Below are 13,530 nucleotides of genomic sequence, written 5' to 3'. Positions count from 1 at the left end.
AAAATCACTGCTCCCAAAAAAACGTCCATTTTTAAAACTTATTTTTGCATTGATACATGTCCCCTGGGGCAGGACCCAGGTCCCCAAACACTTTTTATGACAATAACTTGCATATTAACCTTTAAAATTAGCACTTTAGATTTCTCCCATAGACTTTTAAAGGGTGTTCCGCAGCTTTTCGAATTTGCCGCGAACACCCCAAATTGTTCACTGTTCGGCGAACGGGCGAACAGCCAACGTTCAAGTCTAACTCATGTTCGACTCGAACAGATAGCCCATCCCTATATGTAACTATTCAACAATTATTTTCTGTAAAGGCTTGGCCACTACTATTCACCTTTCTTGGGGTTTTTTTTTCTCCTGATCATTTCAGTTAGTAATTCAAGAAAAGGTCATCAGGGATTTGAATAGTTACAACCTTTTTGGACCTCACATATCCAGGCTTTTGGCCAATATTCTACTTTATTCAAGTAGATGTAAAGCACTGTCTATCATAAACAATAGCCATATTTTGGCAAAAACAAATTTCTTTTATTAGTTTTTTTGTCTTTTTTTTGTCTCACTGCCACTGATCTGCTGCAGCTTCCTTCAGAGACTTCCTGTAAACATGCATGCACTTGCTTAACCACTTCAGCTCTAGAAGATTTGCCCCCCCCTTCCTGACCAGGCCATTTTTTGCAATACCGCATTGTGTTACTTTAACTAACAATTGTGCAGTCATGCAACGCTGTACCCAAATAAAATGTTTGTCCTTTTTTTCCCACAAATAGAGCTTTCTTTTGGTTGTATGACTGACTGACAATTTTGAAAAAAAAAAAAATATTTTTTACTTTCTGCTATAAAACATATCCAATAAGAACAATGTGAAAAATCTAATTAAATTTAGGCCAATATGTATTTTGCTACATATTTTTGGTTAAAAAAAAAAAATCCCAATAAGCGTATTTTGATTGGTTTGCACAAAAGTTATAACGTCTACAAACTATGAGATATATTTATGGAATTTTTATTTATTTATTTTTTCTTACTAGTAATGGCGGTAATCAGCGACTTATAGCAAGGCTGCAATATTGCGGCGGACAAATTGGACACTAATTGACACTTTTGACACTTTTTTGGGGACCAATGACACTAATACAGTGATCAGTGCTAAAAATATGCACTGTCACTGTACTAATGACACTGAGAAGGGGTTAACATCAAGGGTGATCAAAGGGTTAATTTTGTGCCTAGTTGGTGTTTTACTGTAGAGTGGGAGGTGCTTTTACTAGGTAAAGGTATAGATCCATGTCTGTGCTTTGCAGGAACACAGGATCCATGCCTTCCTTACTGACAAAACTGTGTTCTGCTGTTCTACTCGTGAAATACTCAATATCAGCAACGATACCCGTATCAGTATGCATCCCTACTCTTTATTATATAGTCTTGCAAAAACTATTTCATTTTTTTAACCACTTGCCGACCAGCCGCCGTCATTATACTGCGGCAGGTCGGCACGATCCCGCGAACCGTCATAGCTGTACGTCGACTCCTCCAAGCGGGATAGCAGGCACGTGCACCCGCTGCACTCCGGGGGTGGCGATGCTTGTGGCCGGCGGTCTCAATAACCGCAGGCCACGCGCGATCGTGGGCACGAGAAGCAGAACAGGGACATGTGTGTGTAAACACACAAATCTCTGTTCTGTAAGGAGAGGAGATGAAGATCGTGAGTTCCTAATAGCTAGGAACCACGATCTGTCATCTCCTATAGTCAGTCCCCTTCCTCCACAGTTAGAACATACAGTCAGGGAACACAGCTAACCCCTTGATCACCCTCTAGTGTTATCCCCTTCCCTGCCAGTGACATTTACACAGTAATCAGTGCATTTTTATAGCACGAATCACTGTATAATTGTCAATGGTTTCAAAAATGTGTCAAAAGTGTCCGATGTGTCCGCCATAATGTCGCAGTCCCAATAAAAATCACAGATCGCCGCCATTACTAGTAAAAAAAAATAATAATAAAAATACCATAAATCTATCCCCTATTTTGTAGACGCTATAACTTTTGCGCAAACCAATCAATATACGCTTATTGAGATTTTTATAACCAAAAATATGTAGAAGAATACATATCAGCCTAAACTGAGGATTGTAAGATTTCTTAAACTTAAATAAAGACCTTTGATTGAGAAAAAAAAAAAAACTGAGGAAAAAATTTGCTTTTTTTTAAAATTGGGGATATTTATTATAGCAAAAAGTACAAAATATTGTGTTTTTCAAAATTGTCAGTCTTTTTTTGTTTATAGTGCAAAAAATAAAAACCGCAGAGATGATCAAATACCACCAAAAGAAAGCTCTATTCATGGTAAAAAAAGGACAAAGGACAGCCACGGACGCTGGTTTGTACTGTTTGACCTCGACCATCAGTAGTACCTATTGTTGTCTTTTTTTTTTAAGCCTGGGTCTTCGGGGTCATGCAGACACTTTGTCTCACTTTCCCTGTTGGCTTTGGTGCCTGGAGCTTGTTATGCTGCCACCCAGCCCTCTTTCAAGACAGCGTCGGCGGTCATTTGTTCTGCTTCAAATGCACATGCACGATTGAACTGTGGGTCTTGGACCGGGCAAGCGCTACGCAACGGATGGGAAACTGGCATGGGTGGTGTGTTCTATCCCATGGGGAGAATATAGGGCGGCTTGGCAGGTCATTTGGCCTCTTGTGGAGGCACCGGTGGTACTACCCTTTGTTTTTTTCCCTAGGATGGGGCAGTTGGACTGGTAAGCTTGTCACGCAATGTCTGTTACTCCAAGTTTTTTTTCGCCTCCTATTTTTCTTCACAGGTATAACATTGCTGACTGGGGAGGGGTGTTAAGTAGCTAGTCTTGCCTAGGATGCAAAATAGTCCAACACCGGCCGTGATCCTGGACCTGAAACCCCCCCCCCCCCAATCCTGTTACTTGACAGCGAAAGGAAAAGCAGCACGGTGATGGGTTCATCTCTCGGTCTCCTTGCTCTCGCTCCTCCTATTCTCCTATTAGCATGCTTCTTGTCAGCATATCAATTGATTGAAAAAGAAATAAAAAAAGGGTGCGGCGCTAAAAATTGAGTTTAAGTGAAAACATAAATAAAGAGAAAAAAACCCAAAACAGGTCTTATCCTCATATAAAAAAAATAAAACTAAATATATGCACAAAATAAGTGATGCTACAATATATGACAATTGAATATAGGGATGAGCACTAATATCCAAAAGAGTAATAAATAACGATATGTAAAAAAAAACAAATGTGAAAAGAGAAAAATCCCAAGATATAAAGTCCACAAGATGAAGGAATGATCTGTGATTGAAAAAAGAAAAGTGCCAAAAAAAACGTAAGTGAAGATGCAGGTAGGGAAATCTTCTGTAACTCGTCACACCCAGGGTGGAAAATCAAATGCGCTTACCGGATCCTGGTGACTGCTATTATGGCAGTCTTAATCAGCACAGGCAAACAGCAACCGTAAAACTTTTAGCAACAGGTAAGGATGACAGCCCCCGGTCCATCGGGCGATCGGTGATGTACAGGGGTGATCGGTTCTGGTCAGGGTCTCCTTGTCCCTGCTGGCCCCCACTTCTGCTTTTGTAGAGGACCTGGATGAGACAACCATCTGCTGCTTACGGTTGCTGTTTTTGGCACTTTTCTTTTTTCAATCACAGATCATTCCTTCATCTTGTGGACTTTATATCTTGGGATTTTTCTCTTTTCACATTTGTTATTTTTTATATATCGTTATTTATTACTCTTTTGGATATTAGTGCTCATCCCTATATTCAATTGTCATATATTGTAGCTGTAAAGAACATAGCACATATCATGAGGGACTCCATTTTAGTTCTAAGACACCATCTTAGTTTTACAGGAAAATTGAGAAAACTCAAATATGAGTTTTAACTGAAACCCACATTATCTTTAAGCTGTTATCTATAGAAAACCTTCTCAAGGTTACCTATACATTTTAGCTAGAATATGGAGTTTGTCCTAGCTCATGTTTGTTCTTGATAAGATTAGTGTGTCCTTCACCTGTTAAAGAATATTCTTTAAGTAAAAATGATGCAAGATTTTTGTCTTATAACACCAGCTAATAGTTAAATATTAACTGAACCTATTTTCATTTCAATGACATGTATAAGGTTAGTAAAACTCCTCCCATCCCTCAAACAACATAAATACTGTATCATTGACCACTGCTAATTAGATGTCATAAAGTGGCTAAGCAAACCTGTCTCCTGTGTCACTTTATTGATATCTCCAGGCCTGGGGGTCAACGGAGGTCTTCCTGCATTACCTGAACCTATCTGGGTGGTCTTAGAAGCCGAAATTGCCTACAATCTGGGGGCTCGCCGGGATAAAAAGCCAAATAAAATCATATCTGAAGGTAAGTCTTCATTTTGTCTTTATTGACGAAATATTTCTTGCCTCAGCTCTGATTAAAGCTTTTTAGACCCGTAAATTAGTAGGGGATAAGAACCACGCCAGAGGTTAATATTGGAGGGTTTTTGGGAAACCCACAAAGATAAGCAGTACTGCATACACATATATAGAGACATTCCTTTTGGGAAGGAATATGAAGTGGTTAATGAGGAAATAGACTCCGGTGACCCCAAAATCTTTTGCTTTTTCTTATCTATCGCATTAGAAGTTATAAGATAATCTGTTGTGTGTGTGTGGGTCAGAAGACTGGGTGGTAAGAACAGTCGACTCCCACTGTCAATATGGGTCAGAAACAAGGTAAAGAAAATCCTCCCCCTCTTCCCAATCCAGGAGAAACGTGTAAGGATTTTGTAGCCAGAATTTGTGGTACTAATTATGAATTCATAGTCCCATGGGTTTCAAATTTAGCGGGATGGACCGAAGCCATACACAGTGTAGATCCTTTTCCCCGGGATGGCGCTAATGATGAATTTCACATAGATATGATAAAAGGATTGTGTTTAGGAGATAAGAGAGCTTTCCCTTGGTACCCCGGGGATCCTCAATGGGATATGGATTATATGGAAAAGGGAGGAGAGAACTGGTTAAAATACGCCCCATATTGGTTTCAGAGGGATAATAAGAAACAGAAAAAGCCCACCAAATGTTTAAGTAAGGAAGATTATGACCAGAAACATAGAGAAGAAGCCGATAAAAAGAGATTTGTTCCTGACCCAATAGCCCCACCCCTGCCAATAGTCAGTCATCCTCCACCCGCATATGTACATGTCTATCCAAGTTTAAGAAAGGAAGATATTGATCTTCTGGCTGGACATTATGCAACCAGACAACGGCAGGTCCCCCCCGCTCCACAACCACAACAGCAGATCCCTCCCGCTCCACAACAAGATAGACAGCACCCACAGAGGGCCCGAGTCGAGGTAGGGGAACCAGAAGATGATCAGGGAGCTATAGGAGGGGTAGTTTCACCACCTGGCCAAGAGCAGGAGGAAGAAGACGTTAAAGGGGATAGAATACTTAGTCCCCCTAAAACAAAGAGTGGAACTGTATATAGTAACACTAACCTTCAAGCACCTTTCATGACCATTGGAAATGAATTATTAAAAAAGGTAATAGACATTGAGGACATTGACAGGATAGTAAAACATTGCCCCAAACCCACCGCCTCTGCAGGTGGCACTTTAATTTACTTAAAAAAGGCCTGTAAGGGTAGAAATTACACACAGGAAGACATGCGTCTTATCATTGATGGTATCATAGGACACACCAGTTCCTGGAGCTGGGCAAATGTTCCAAGTATAAACACTATTGACACTGGAAACGCGGGAGCATACGGGCTAAACACAGTACCAGGTAGGGACGCCATGTGGACAGAATTAGAGACTGAAATGATGAGAGTATTTAAAAATAAAAGTTCCCTCCCTACTGCCATAGCATGCAAACAAAAGTCAGGAGAAACTGTAGTTGAATTCTGGAAAAGGTTTCATGAAAATTGGACAACAGAAGCTGGATTAGCTACAACTACTGATGTGGGAGCTTTGTTTATTCAAACTTTTATGAATAATCTAAAACCCCAGTTCGCCTTGGTGGTGAAACAGATGATATCTGAATGGACCACACAGACGATTGACCAATTTCAGGAAACCTTAATACAGAAAGAAGCAGCAGGGTGTTTTGATGTAATAAAAGAGAAAGCAGTGAGTAGCCTTTATCAGGGTGGAGTGCGAACTCAGCCTCCCCAAGATAATGGTGGACAATGGAGCAGTGGAAACAGAGGCAGAGGAAGAGGAAGAACAAAAGGGAGAGGGCATGGTTTTTCCAGACCACCCCAGCAGTCCCGCACATGTTGTTTTAACTGTGGACAAGAGGGTCACTGGAGAAATCAATGTCCTTATGAATGGAATAACCCAAATACTCAAGATCAAGATCAAATGCGTACACAGGGACCCCAATCTAGCCAACCGAATCAAGTTGCCCCAAAGCAACAGGGTCCCCGATTCCCTATACAGTGGAATCAACAGCAACTGAAATGAAGCTGCCCGGAAGGTAGTATCCCAGCATTTCCTTTGATCTCACACTCTTACAATGAACAACCAATTGTGACCCTATATATCAAAAATAGGCCTGTTCCATTTTTAACCGATTCAGGGGCAACTCGGAGCACCCTCAGTGAGGACTACTACAGAGGTGAGACTAAAATTGCTGAACCTTCTATGGGAATTAATGGGATACTTACCAAAACATTCAAAACACCACCTTTACCAGTAAGTGATGTTGAAAGGGGAGGTGCAACAGTCTTGCATCATTGTTTCAGGATTATACCAAATTGTCCTGTGAATCTCTTGGGTAGAGATTTGATGGGAAAATTGGGTATAACACTGAAAATGACTACTGAAGGAGGGGTCTTCGTACACTCCAAGGTAATACCAATATATTACACTGAGGATAGTGATCTCCCTCCACCAGATGATCCGGTATGGTCAAAAAGCTCCTTGGATGTAGGTCTTATTTCTTGTACCCCATACAAGGCAGCTTTAAAATCATGGGCACAGCCGGTTTATCACAAACAATACCCCATTTCAAAAGAAAAAGAGGAAGGAGTGGCCCCAATGGTGGAAAGGTTCCTGCAGCTAGGAATTCTTAAAGAGACACTGTCACCCTACAACACCCCCATTAACCCAGTAATGAAGCCAGACGGCTCTTACAGGTTTGTACAAGACCTCAGAGCTATAAACAACCTAGTAATACCCATTGCTCCCATAGTGCCTGATGTGCCATCACTCTTAACTTCCATACCATCCGATGCAGAGTATTTTTCGGTCATTGACCTTTGTAATGCATTTTTTTCAGTTTCTGTTGACGAAGAGACACAGCCTATCTTTGCATTCAATTTCAGAAACCGACAGATGACGTGGTGTAGATTACCTCAGGGCTATGTAGACTCCCCTGTAGTGTACACAGTGGCCCTCCAGGCAACCCTGCGGTCTTGGACACCCCGCCATGGTTCTGTCCTACTCCAATATGTTGATGATTTGTTGTTGTGTAGTCCAAGCCAGAAAGCATGTAAAAATGATGGTTTAGATCTGTTACATTGGTTAGCAGACAATGGTCACAAGGTTTCTAAGAAAAAGCTACAATGGTGTCAGGAAACTGTTGAATACCTTGGTTTTGTACTCTCCAAAGGAGAAAGGAAAATCAGTCACAAGAGAGCTGCGGCTCTCGTGGGTCTGCCCCGCCCACTTACTAAGAAGGACATGCTATCCTTTCTTGGAATGATTGGTTACTGCCGCCAATGGATACCTGATTGTTCCTACTATGATAATCTCCTGAGGCAAGCCACAGGTACTGACATGCCAGATTGTGTGAAATGGGATGATGAAATGTACAATGCTTTTGTGTATCTTAAAACTGCAATGGTCACATCTCCTGGACTTGGACTACCTGAATATGGTAAAATGTTTCACTTGTTTGCAAGGGACAACTGTAAAACAATGGCGGGGGTCCTGGCTCAGGAGCATGGGGGGAAACTCCGCCCAATTGCATTTTTTTCAAAAGTTGTGCCGATGCCAGTACAGGGCATGCCGGCGTGTCTCAGAGCTCTGGCATCCTGTGCGATGGTGGTGGAAATGGCTACATCATTCACTCTAGGACATGCCACCACACTACACACCACTCACAATGTATCCATTCTACTAAAGAATATCCATACCCAGCACATGTCAGCCCAGAGGCTGAGCGGTTATGAAGTAATTTTACTTTCTAACCCAAAACTTGAGATAAAATATGCCTCTCCCACTTCTGGCCCAGCTCCAATCCTGAATGCCTTGCTAGGCTTGAAAGGTGAAGAAGATGAGGTAGTGCCTCAACATGAATGCATGGACCTCATCCACCAAGACACATCCCCGAGACCAGACATGTCTTCAACTGCTCTCCCTGGAGCACAGAATGTCTTTGTGGATGGGTCTTGTTCAAGACCAAATGATAACACATACCATGCAGGGTATGCTGTTGTTCAGCTGCCTGATAAAATACTGGAAGCAAACCCTGTCCCATTCCAATCAGCACAAGCTGCAGAACTTATAGCCCTTACTCGAGCTTGTCAGCTTTTTGAAGGGCAGGATGTAAACATTTACACAGACTCCAAGTACGCGTACGGTGTTGCGCATGATTTTGGAGTCATATGGAAAAGGCGGGGCTATATAGCAGCAGATGGTAAATCCATCTCACATTCCACGCTTGTCACAAGTCTGTTAGAAGCTATACAATTACCAAGGTCCATAGCTATACTACACTGTAGGGCACATACAGGGCAACAGGATGACATAGCCAAAGGCAACGCCTTAGCTGACAAAGCAGCAAAAGAAGCAGCATCCACACAGCCTGCAAACATACAAATGCCATTACTCTCACCAGAAATTCCTCTTTTGGATCAAACATTGCGTGATCTCCAAGCATATGCCACAGACCAAGACATCCAGCAATGGAACTCAATAGGTGTGCAGACAAACCCAGAAACTGACCTTGTCTGCCAAGAGGGGAGACCATGTATCCCTGTAGCCAGTGCACCCATTTTTATTTCACAATACCATGGGATAGGTCACAGAGGGTGGAAAGTCACATGTGAACTTTTGGATAAGGATTTTTACATTCCAGGTCTTCCCTCTCTCGTTAAGGCATATGTTTCCAGATGCATCACATGCATTCGGAATAACCCTAGCAACCCTCACAAAGCAAAACACGAACATCTGATATATCCATCTACACCATTCACTCATCTGCAGATAGATTTTACACACATGCCCAAACTAGGTAAAAGACAGGAATATTTGCTAATAATAGTGGACATGTTCTCAAGATGGATAGAATTGTTTGTAACTACAAAGGAAGATGCACAAACAGTAGTGAGGATTCTGATACAAGAAATTATCCCAAGGTGGGGTTGCCCACTGCAGATCAACTCTGACAATGGTCCTGCATTTGTGGCCAAAGTTTGTCAAGACCTGGTAAAAACACTGAAAATAGAATGGAAGTTTCATATTCCTTACCACCCCCAGAGTTCAGGTATAGTGGAAAGGATGAACAGAACCATCAAAGATAAGATCAGGAAGGCCACTGGAGGTACATATGCAAATTGGAAGAAGGTCCTACCAGCTGTACTAGCCGAGGTAAGAATGACACCCTCTAAAAAGACAGGATACTCTCCTTTTGAAGTCTTAATGGGTAGGCCATTCCCCACCCCATGGGCCAGACAGCCACTTATGTTAGAAAGAGGGGACCTAGATTTTATTCAGGAAGAATATGTAAAAAAACTTATTGAAACTTTGGATAAAGTTGAAAGGAATGTTGCTCGCACCTCTCCTTCTTCTTCACAGGAACCTACACACCCTTTCCAGGTGGGTGACACCGTGGTGGTCCAGAGATTGAACCGCACCAAGAAACAAGAGTTTCCCTTCGGACCCCCAACCACAGTGATCGCAGTCACCCGCACAGCTATTTTGGTAGAAGGACAACAGGCCTGGATTCATGCAAGTCGCGTAAAGAAGGTCAACCAGGACCCTAAGAAGCAAGGCAAAGATAAAGCACAGAGAGGTGAAGCAGGTGATATAAATCCTCGAACACTGAGTGAAGCAGGTGGTCAAGACTCTGAACAAGATGACGTCGCTTATTTCATCACGGACTTCTGGGAAGGCCTTGTGCCTCCTATGCTGGGCTGCCCTGATTGTGTTCCTGCCAACTTGGCTGATAACTAACTGTATTTATTATTCTGAAGATTTGGGACTCATAAAGGGTATTTGTGGGGCCTCTAACACTCTACAACAGAATAATACACATGACAGACACAAGAGAAATGAAAACTCAGAAAGTTTTACAGATAAAATGTTATTGTTGAAGTTTAAATATAGCTACGCCCAGAAATCTGGATTTGAAAAATGTTGGATATGTAGTAAACTCCATCCTAGCACTGCTAGAATCCCCTTAATGGCAGTACCTCTAAACTTCACCCCACTCCTTAATGGCACACCTCCTGTCGTCCTCACAGAAGTCATAAGAACACTTTCAAATAATACCCTTACTTTCCAAATTACTGGTAGAAGTCATTCCCCAGACTGGTGTTTTAGGCTGGGAAACTCCACAAATGGAGCTGAAGTTTGCCAACAAGCTAATATTAATTTTTCAATGACTTCAATTGAAAGCCCTTTCTTTCATACTTCAGAACCTGCCCTAAACACCACTCTAATAAACTTTCTTAACTCCAGTTCCACTTCCACAGTAGGACAATTATTGTCGAGTTTAACTTTTTCCAGTTTTTCTGATGAAATGATGACAATATTCAACAAACGATCCTTAGCTCTAGGAAACAGTATTTATATTTGTTGTGGAAAAATCTGTCACCCTTGGATCCCCACCGAACCCCAAGGATGGTGTTATCTTGCATCCCTAGTCCCCATCATGGGCGTAGTAGGAGATAGCAAGGGAGGACACCTCCTTGAAGCTAGCATGCATCCTAGGTACCCCCTCAAACACCGCAATAAAAGGGAGTTATTTCTTACAAAGGATAAGGCATGGGCTTGGTTCCCCTCATGGACTGGGTGGGGAATAGACTTAATGAAAAGGTTGAATAATTACACTGGAATCATTGATGAAATAATGGAAAAGAATTCTGATGATATTACTAAATTAAATATAGAAACTAGGGCAATTAGAAAACAATTAGAACTACACGAGTTAGCCATAGAAAGCATGAGTGCTGCTTTAACTGGGTTATGTGAAAACACAGAAAATTATGAGTGTTGTACCTGGTTTCATAACACAAGTATGGAGGTACCAGATTATTATGATATAATTGCACAACACCGGAAAGAAGTAAGCAAATTACAAGATGAAGCTAGAAACATTGCTAAGACATGGGATCCTTTTGCAAACCTAAGTTCTGGGATAGGAATTTTGGCATGGATAAAAAGTGCTGCCATAACTATAATTATGATTGCTCTTTTTGTTTTGTTCCTATATGCCTGTTATAAGCTTATAATGTGTATAATTGTTAAGGCATCCCGAACCCCTGATCCTGCTGCTGCGAATAGAATTTATCTGAGTATGTATTATGATAGAAGAAAATTTACATAACTGTGAAAGATAGTGAGCCATATAAATAATGTCTCAAAGAGGGGATTGTAAAGAACATAGCACATATCATGAGGGACTCCATTTTAGTTCTAAGACACCATCTTAGTTTTACAGGAAAATTGAGAAAACTCAAATATGAGTTTTAACTGAAACCCACATTATCTTTAAGCTGTTATCTATAGAAAACCTTCTCAAGGTTACCTATACATTTTAGCTAGAACATGGAGTTTGTCCTAGCTCATGCTTGTTCTTGATAAGATTAGTGTGTCCTTCACCTGTTAAAGAATATTCTTTAAGTAAAAATGATGCAAGATTTTTGTCTTATAACACCAGCTAATAGTTAAATATTAACTGAACCTATTTTCATTTCAATGACATGTATAAGGTTAGTAAAACTCCTCCCATCCCTCAAACAACATAAATACTGTATCATTGACCACTGCTAATTAGATGTCATAAAGTGGCTAAGCAAACCTGTCTCCTGTGTCACTTTATTGATATCTCCAGGCCTGGGGGTCAACGGAGGTCTTCCTGCATTACCTGAACCTATCTGGGTGGTCTTAGAAGCCGAAATTGCCTACAGTAGCATCACTTATTTTGTGCATATATTTAGTTTTATTTTTTTTATATGAGGATAAGACCTGTTTTGGGTTTTTTTCTCTTTATTTATGTTTTCACTTAAACTCAATTTTTAGCGCCGCACCCTTTTTTTATTTCTTTTTACTGTGAGGTTTTTGCACTAGACCTTTGGTGCTGGCTGCTTTTGATTTCACTATTTTTATTATTATTGTAGTATCCTTTAGCGCAGCTTTTATATCTGTTTTTCCATATCTATTGATTGGCTCTTTATGCTGCGTCTTCTTCCCACACTCCAACCCTGTCTCGCACTTACGGCGCGGTCCCACAATGTAAAATTGTCATTCAGCGAAATAAAAAATTAAAGTAAAAAAAAAACAGTCCATGGCGGATTGCTTTCTAGAGGGTGGTAGGCTTGCATGTGTGAAAAAAGCCTTAGCAATAAAGGGATGGTTGATTTTGATATTGATTAGGCTATTTAAAGGTTTGTAACCTTTCCCAGACCGGTGATAACTTAAAGTGAATTTTGTGTCTTTATATGTAATTTCTTCTTGATTGAGGAGGACCAAAGCTGGTGAGAAATAATGGCAATAACAAAAAAGCACTCTGCTTGAATACCCATGTCACAAGCTTGTTTAGTTAACAACATATGAATTATAAAGTGATGGTTTTGAAAATGTTATATAATTAAAAAAAACAACGGTGAGGGCAGGAGGCGGAGCCTAGCAGAGCAGACATGCATTGTTAGAGCTCCACACCGCTGAGGAAAGAAGAGAAGGACAAAGCGGAGCCTGCAGGCTCAAAAGGTATCAATTTGAACCTTTTTGCCCCAGGGAACAAACTGTGAAAGTTTTGTCAGGAAATATGGTACTGGGAGGAAACCGTGGCAGAAATAAAAATCACCTCACAAAGAGCTCACAGGCACTCACTGCAGCTGAAGCAGCTCCAGTCACCTCACAAGATACAGCATCAGGGCGCTCTCACAGACAGAAAATGTCACAGCAAGACTCTCCATTTGAGTCAGATACAGAACAAATCCTCTCAAAAACTTCTCCACAAGCCTCCTCAGTATCCCCAGTAATATTATTACAATTTGAAAAGATGCTTCATAAGGCTTTAAAACAAACCTCAGACCAAATAACAAAAAGCCTAACCAAAGAAATAAGAGAGCTGGGAAACCGCACCGCAGCCTTAGAAATAAAAATGGATGAAATTGAAATTACAACCCAAGAAAATATAACAGAATTGGAACAATTAAAAAAAGAGAATTTAATACTTCAAACTAAGCTCGAAGATTACGAAAATAGAGCCAGACGTTCAAACTTACGCATAAGGGGAATACCTGAAACTGTGACAGACCTGCAATCTACTATTACT

Source organism: Aquarana catesbeiana, linkage group LG10 (genome assembly GCF_042186555.1).
Source record: "Aquarana catesbeiana isolate 2022-GZ linkage group LG10, ASM4218655v1, whole genome shotgun sequence".
NCBI lineage: Eukaryota > Metazoa > Chordata > Amphibia > Anura > Ranidae > Aquarana > Aquarana catesbeiana.
The sequence above is the reverse complement of the archived record's forward strand: the minus strand, read 5'-3'. Positions refer to the sequence as shown.